This window comes from Vombatus ursinus, unplaced genomic scaffold (genome assembly GCF_900497805.2).
Source record: "Vombatus ursinus unplaced genomic scaffold, bare-nosed wombat genome assembly UNPS02014812.1, whole genome shotgun sequence".
NCBI lineage: Eukaryota > Metazoa > Chordata > Mammalia > Diprotodontia > Vombatidae > Vombatus > Vombatus ursinus.
In genome coordinates this window covers 38,069,184-38,077,735 of record NW_020954590.1, presented here as the reverse complement: position 1 = coordinate 38,077,735, position 8,552 = coordinate 38,069,184, and positions in this window count along the sequence as shown.

The following is an 8,552-nucleotide window of genomic DNA, read 5'->3' as shown; positions in this document are numbered from 1 at the left end:
TGATTAGATGATGGTTAGAGCTTGTTCCATGTTTAAATATTTTCCACCTATCATTTTGGTTTTCAGCTGTCCATTTTGATTAATATTGAAACAAACCTGTTACAGACAAAATTAACCAGTTACTGGCCATGACTACTACGTGATGGTATTACATGTCAGTACATTTGGTATTTATAAATGTCCATGTAAGAATGATTCCTTGAAGTAGTGACTGATTTCCCTGTATAATGTTATCCATTCCAAATATTCTAAGATCATGATTTCAGAAACTCACCATAACTGTTATTTTTATAGTCATTACATCTCAATCTGGATGTCTCAATGACCCTTTAGATTTACTGTAGCCAAAGACAGATCTAATTCCAAATACATAGAAAAACTCTCCCTGACTTAACTATTTTTTGTTATTGGTACCACCCAATCACCCACATTTGAAATCTTGGCCAATTTCTATGTATCTTATATTCTGTTTTTTACCAACTTCTGTTATTTTCATCTCTGTAATATATCTCATATCCTTCCTCCCTTTATACTCACTGACATCGCACTGGTACAAGGCCACATTATCATATCCTGGGACTACTGCTGTAGATTTCTTGCAGATTTTCCAATTTCCTCTTGATATTTTTCCATTCACCCTTTATAATAAAAATGACTAATATTTATATAGAACTCTAAGATTTGTCAAGTATCTGCAGTTTATCTCATTTGATCCAAACAACTCTCTAAGACAAGTACTATTGCTATTATTATCATCATTTTATAGATAAAGGGCCTGAAGTTCAGGGAGTTAAGTGATTTGTCTATAGTCACACAAAGACAGGAAAAGAATTTGAAACTGGTTGCCTCTTGACTCCAGGTCTAGTATTCTTCCACATTTACTACGCCATGTTTTTATACCAAGATTACTAATTTTTTTAATCTGTAAATCTAACCACGTCACTCCTCAGCTCATAATCTCAATGGCTCCCTATTTTCCTACTGAGTAAAGTTTAAACTCCTTTCCCCAGCACTCAGGGCCCTTCACAATCTGGTGCCCCTTGACCCTTCAGATTTCTCTCTTTCCCATACTACACATTCCTGTCATACATGATTGTTTGCTACTGCCTCCCTCACATGCACTGTACTTTCTCAACTCTGTGCTTTTATTCTGTCACTGGGGAGCTGTATGGTTTTCAAGACAAGGTTCTCTGGGCTCCAATTTTCTCAATCTACAAAATTATGGGGCTCAACTAATTCACATAAAAGGTTTCTTTCATCTCTAAAATTCTAGGATTCTATGCTTACCATCCCAGGAAGTCTTCCTGGATACTCTTCAATACTCAAGCTGCAGGAGAGCCATGATAAAAAGAAAGAGACACCCCAACATAGATGTCAAAATATTTACAGCAGCACCTTTTTTAGTAGCAAAGAACTGGAAACAAAGTAAATGCTGATCAGTTAAGGAATGGTTAACAAATTGTGGGACAAGAATGGAATGGGATATCACTGTGCTATACAAAAGAATGACTATGATAAATACAGAGAAACATAGGAATATTTACTTATATGACTTATATGAAATGATGCAAAGTGGAATAAGTAGGTTCAGGAAATTGTATACACATTGAATACAACAATGTAAATATAAAGAACAATAACAAAACAATTGAAACATTCCGAAATTTTAATGACCAAATTTGCCCCACAGAAAAAGAGATGAAAAAACACCTTTCTCCCTTCTATGCAGAGTTGGGGAAACTATCAGTGTGGAACACTGCAGATGATGTCAGACTTTTTGGATGGTTGGTTAGTTTTGCTTAACTCTTCCTTTCAATTTTCCGTTTTGTTGTTGTTTGTTTTTTATGCAGAGTGGCTCATTGGCAAGGGGAAAGAGAGTGGAATACATTGGAAAATTTAAGTCATATAAAGACAAAAAAGATCAATAAAAATGTACTGGGGAAAAATACTTGGTCTGTATAACCATAATTCCTCTTTTCACTTTAAGACTGAGACAACTCCTTCCCCAGTCATAAATAACCTTGATGATATATTCTATATCACCTCCTGCCTGAAAGTCATCATTGGTTCAGTTGGTAACATATTTATACCCTTTTTGCCCGCTTTTCTTTGCCCTTTGGGCAAATCAGTATGTTGATAATCAGGATTGATGAGTAATAACTGGAAAAATAGGTTGAAGGGAGATTATGGAGTGCCTTGACTGCCAGGTTAAGAAGTTTGAACTCTATTTGGTAGGCAATAAAGAGTCAATGGGGTGGCTAAGTGGATAGAGTGCCTGGCCTGGAATCAGGAAAATTCCTCTTCACGAGTTCAAATGTGGCCTGATACACTTACTAGCTGTGTGACCTGGGCAAGTCACTTAACCCTGTTTGCCTCAGTGTCCTCATCTGTAAAATAAACCAGATTAAAAAAATGGCAAACCATTCCAATATCTTTGCCAAGAAAACCCCAAAAGGGATTATAAAGAGTCACACTGAAAAATGACTCAACAACAATGAATCTCAGAAAGCTTTTGAGCCATGGAGTGAAATGATCAGTTATGGACTAGGTAAATAAGTTTGGCAAAATTGTACAGAATTAAAATAAGGAAAGATCAGAGTCAGGGAAACCATCTTGGAAGCTACTTCAATAGTCCAAAGCAGAAGTAAAGAGGACCTGAATCAGGCTGGTGAAAGTTTGAATGGAGAGGTGGGACATGCAAGTACCTTTACAAATATGTTTCCCCATTCATTACATCACCACACTCACACAGTGCAATCCATCAGTGAAGTCAGTCCAAGAACCTGGAGCCAAAGTAAATTTACTCTTTTCCCTTCCTTTTTGTACAATTGTGCTTCAGCTGAAAATGAAAAGGATTTCTCAAGCAATCCCAGAATGATTAATGTTAGTATTTAGTCCTCTGAGACTCCAAGGCAAATTTTACAAAGACATAAACTCTAGCAGGTCATGTTTATCTGTGTGCATTACCTTTCCCTGAACTCTGGAGCATGGTACATAGTGTCCTTTGGATGGAAATGGTTCCTCTTGAGGCCTGGGCTTAGCTCTGAAGGATCAACACATGAAAGGGCAATGTTGCAGTGTTTTGAAATCCCTTTAAAAGGTAGTTCACCCTCCACAGATACCAAAGGATAAAGATGTAGGGTGAAAGGCTAATATTCTTAGCACCGGATAAAGAGGAGAAGAGAGTGTTACCATAATTAAGAAGGAAGGACAGTTGATTGTGGGGGATGGGGTAAGGAAGGAAAGCAGCAACTACTGTCCATAACCTTAACAAGGGCATCTACTTCTGATGAGGATGATGATGATGATGATGATGATAACTAGCATTTATATCACTCTCTAAGGTTTGCCAAACACTTTACAAATATTATCTCATCTTATCCCCACAACAACCTTGGGAGGTATGAGCTATTATTATCCCCATTTTACAGATGAGAAAACTGAGGCAGACAGATTAAGTGAAGTGCCCATTAAATGACTTACACAGTTAGTATCTGAAGCTGGATTTGAATCCAGGTCCAGTGCTCTATCCACTGTATTACAAAGCTGCCTCTGTCCTCACTCTGAGGCTGTTTTAGGGGGGGCATTTGGGGGACCTAAGCTGACACTTAAGTTAAAGAACTGAGTATATTGACAGGGAGAGGGCAAGAGAGAGAATGAGGCTAAACTCTATTATCATTAAGCAGAGCAGTTCTACTTTTGCCAAGTGCTAGTTTTGATTCTCCTTGTGTTACATGGGTTTGTGGGGAGGGTTTTGTGCAACAACGGGCTACAGTACAAGCTGCTAGAGGGCTTGAGACTCGGCACACACAAAAGGGTTTGGGAGAATGATTATGGTGTCACAAGATCAGCAGCAATCACTTTCTCCAGCACACCATATTCTGTTCTCCTGTTCTAAAGGTCGTTGGACCCAGCAGTCACAGGTAATGGGTCTCTTAAAATAGGTCAGGATAGACCCAGGAAAGACCAGATAAGGAACCAAATGAATAGTATAAACTGAGGAGGCATCCAAGCATCAAACAACAAAGGACCCAAGCCAGGCAATTAAGTGGAAGATGCTTGAGTACCCCGCATCTAGACAAGCACTAAGTTCAGTGTCCTACTTTTGTAGCCAGAGGATATTAAAGGGCTCAGGCTGGGATTATAGATCAGGGAAGACAGTAGGTCCAGAATCCAAAGAGATGATCTGGAAGCCATGGGTAGATATAAAGTACTGGAGACTGGACAATATGAGATCGGTACGCAATGAAATAATTCTAGAACCTGGCCAGCAGGTTTAGAACAAAAGCAACAACAACAACAAAAGACTGATCCTGAATCGACATTTGCTCTCAGATTAGAAGGTGTTTTCTGTTTCTGTCTTCTGTTAGGAGAGGGACCATTCCCCGTCCTAGGGACCACTGGTAAAGACAAATAAAGGTTAGAGTAGAAAGAAGAGAGTGGGGCAGAGAAAGGGCAGTTCCTCATATTTCTTGAAAATTTGGGCTACTAACTTTAAAAGTCTGGGCTTAAATCTGTTGGTTGTCAAAACCATTATGGCCAAGGTCTCTCAAGCCCAAGGTGCAAAGATTCTACTGACTCCACAATCAATCATTCAATAAACATTAAATGCCTCCTATGTTGCAGGCACTATGCTAAGCACTGGGGATACAAAAAGAGGCAAAAGACAGTTCCTGCCCTCAAGGAGCTTACAATCTAATAAGTCAATTTAATATGCAAACAAATATATACAAAGAAAGCTATGTACAGGACGAATAGGAAATAGTTGACACTAGAACTAAGAGAGGTTGGGGAAGGCTTCCTGTAAAAGATGGCTTCTCAAATAGGATAGTAGTAAAGTTTCAAATGGGGCTTTTCACACTTGCCACTAGGATGACAGTGTTTCTGTGAGGCTCAGAATGGATAAACCTGGGCTCATATGGGAGGAGGGTAGAGGTAAAGCAATCATTCTCCAGTGAAAATTCTTTAGACCTATTGCTGATAAAAAATAAACCAGAAGAGAGTGTAGCTGACTTGGCATTTCCATAAAAAGACATAATCTTGGCCAGAGACTTTTCATGAGACACACTCACCTCATGCCACTCCTTTCATTGGCTACCTGACCTTCTCCATGCTTATTTTTCCATAACCTGGAACAATACTACTCTGATCTCTTTTTCATGATTCCTGCCTAGCCCTTGATATTTCTTTACCCTGGTGAACTCTTTGGCTTGACCTTAGCAAGGCACTCTGGCTCTCTTCTGAGATCAGAATAAAGAGGACTTTTTATTCCCTTAGGCACGTTCTTTCCTTCTGGGCCTGTTAAGTGCCCTTAATCACCAGCAAAAGTCAGCCTTATTCCCAAAGAGGGCTGAGCACCAACAAAAATGTCTTTCTTGTGGGTGTTGGGAAGATGGCCTTTGTGACTGTTATCCCCAACCAGCCGGAACTTAGTTTATTTTACTCATTCTAGACAGCACCTAAGAACTTCTTTGAACCTAGTAAGTATAATGGGAATGAAGGAAGATGAAAAGAGAGAACCATAGGACCTTGTCTAGATAAACTCACAAAGATGAGACTTCCTGATTCTAGGCTTGGAACTCTGTTCACTTTGCCACCTAGCTGTCCTTTACATCCTTGCTCCTGACCTCTTAATAACAAAATCTTACCACCTTTTTTCTATCCTAATCCTCATTTCAATCCAGAGATACCACTCTTTTTAATCTCTTCCTGTTAAGAGTTAGAGGTTTAGGGGTGCTGGAACCCCAAAATAATGACATATGAGTCCTACCTGAATGAATTCAATCCAAGCCTTCTTTCAGTCAAAGACAAGGTTTATTGAAGATTGGCCATATTGGCCAGACTGTTAAGGAATCTGAACATTTGTGATGCTTGTATTGACAAGCAGGTTAGATTGAATCTGAGCCATTGGCCAGATTTTAAGAATCTGAACACCTTAATGGAGACAAGATGGACCTTATATACAGAAAAACTGTGGAAGGGATCTAGGAGTGGCCAAGTAGTTTGGGGTGACTGGAGGAGGGGTCTAGGGAAGATCTTGATGGGAGTGGCCAGTAGGGTGGGGTGACTGTGAGGTAACAGAGCAGGATCGGAAAAATGCCAGGGACCTAGACCACTCAGCCAAGGGAGAACAGAGTCTAGATGGTATCAAGGGTGGGAAGGTAATAGACAATGAAGGGCTGGGTGGGTCAGAAGTAACAGAATTGGGAGGTTGGTCATAGCCACAATGAAAGGCCAGTTGAGTGGATTTCAGCCTCAGGCCAGAGGCCTGACCACGTGGGGAAAGTCCAGGGCTTTTCCTTTTTGGGTTCCAGATCCCAAAGACATGGTCTTTTCCTTTTAGGGGTTCAGATCCCATTCCCATCATTCCCATATCGCTAATGGATCTTTCTTTGTCTAAACTATCTCCAAATTGTATTCCTGATGTCTTAAGTGGGCATTTCTCAAGTTTTTGTTTTTGATTTTTTTCTTGTCTCTCTCTATTCACTTTTTTCCCTACAATTTCGTTCATTCCCATGCTTCCTACTACTACTACTCCACAAATAACTCCCCAATCAACAGCAACAGCTCTGATTCCTATTTTAAGCTATAGATCAATTCATGAAACATTTATTTAATATCTACTATGAAAAGCACAGTGCCATGTGCTGGATTAGGTACACAAGTCATAGTTCCTGTCCTCACAAAGTTTGCAGTCTAGCCAGGAGATAAGAGCACAATACAGATAACTATAATACACAGTATTACATGATAAGTGCATTGGAGAGATTTTTTTAAATGCTATGTGAGTTATGAGGAGGAAAATTGTTACTAAAAGAAAGGTGTATTCCTTTGTACTCCATCATGAAGCACTCCATGAAGCTCACCATCCTGCAATGTCACATCAACCCTGCCACTCACACCTCATCAGTACCCTTTGTCCCTGGGAGCCCCTCTGATTGGAAGGCTGAGAAGAGAGCTCCTCTTAAAATCTCCATTTAAGGGAAGAACCCAAGTCCAGCCATCACTTCATTTCCCACCTGGCTGCACTGTTTTGGACTTTTCTATTCTGCACCCAGCACCAGGTCCCTTCCCTCCCATTCCCCTTTACTTCCTTTTGTGGGTTGTCTTCTCCCATTAGATTGTAAGTTCCTTGAGGGCAGGGACTCTCTTTCTTTTTAATATTAGTATAGCCAATGCTTAGCATGGTGCTTAATAAATATTTATTGAATGACTGACTGATTAGAGTAACATGGAGGAAGGATTGGGATAAAGGTCATAAGTTTAACCTTAGTCAGGATTACAGACAGCTCTTCTTTTGTAAGCAGAAAGAGAAAAGTTGATAATGATTATGAAATTTTTGAGGGATAGAAGGTGGTGGGAAGATTTTAAATGAACTCAAGTCAGTTCAACTTTCTCATTAAATTAGAGACGAGGTCAACTCCTGGAAGTATGGATGGCAGAGATGTAGTTGGGGTGGAAGGAGGTGATGGGGAAAAAGGGTTTGGATTAGTCCCTACTGGGAATGAGTTGGGGAGTAAATATAGGGAAGGTAGAAGGATAGCTGAACCATTGCAAAAGTCTGCCTGAGATGATGTACCATAAATATCTATTGAATTTAATTGAATTCACCAAAATGGAAATTGGCTATTGGTGCTACTTTCTGCTTTAATGAAAGACACTTTTCAAAGCCATTTTCAATGTGTAACAAATGTTTTCATTTAAGAAGCAGCATAGACAGAATAGCCAGTCTTTGCTTTCCTTGCCACCATACAAAAATTCTTTCCTGTTCCCTTGGAAAAAATTACAAGGCTTGGGAAGAGGTATATTTGATTGGGTAGTACAAAGGACTTTGAAGCAAAGGGGTAGTGGTTTTAATTCAAGCCAAACTGTTGATCCAGTGCATAACCAGAGGCAAGTTAAGCAATTGTCATGTGCAATCCAGTTGGAAAATCATCTGTAGATGAAGACTTCATTGAAAGCTGACTTGGACATCAGAGCCAATTTATTCTGAGTGACTGCCTTTTTAAAAAATCAAATTAAGCCCTATTCTTTATTTTAATATTGTAGGCCAACTTCTCACAGATGCATCTACCCAGGGATCTCACCAGTTTCAAATTGGAGGGCCTGGAAGGTCTGGAGCCTTGAGAATTGTTGAGAATCCCAATGTAATTACCTTGAAAAGCAAGAATATGGGCACCATCTGTCTCTTCAGTCCTGAGATGAGTGTCATGTGGAATATTAAGTGAGCATAAGACACTAGGATGAAAGGAATAACTGATTACTCAGCTCTCTATCCTTAGAAGCCCAAGGCACTGATAGATATATAGGACAGGGACTGGAAGTGTATGATACCCCCAATAAAGAGAACTCATAGATGAAAAAATTACAATCCTGATTTCTTCACTTTTTCACAGAGTAGATCTATGATTTTCTGCAAGTCTATCTGGTTTCCCTGAGCCTTCTCATTTCATTCTATGTTCATTATGGCAATGGCCACTCAACCACTTTGTAATTCTTTTATATCTATACTATACTATACTATACTATACTATACTATACTATACTATACT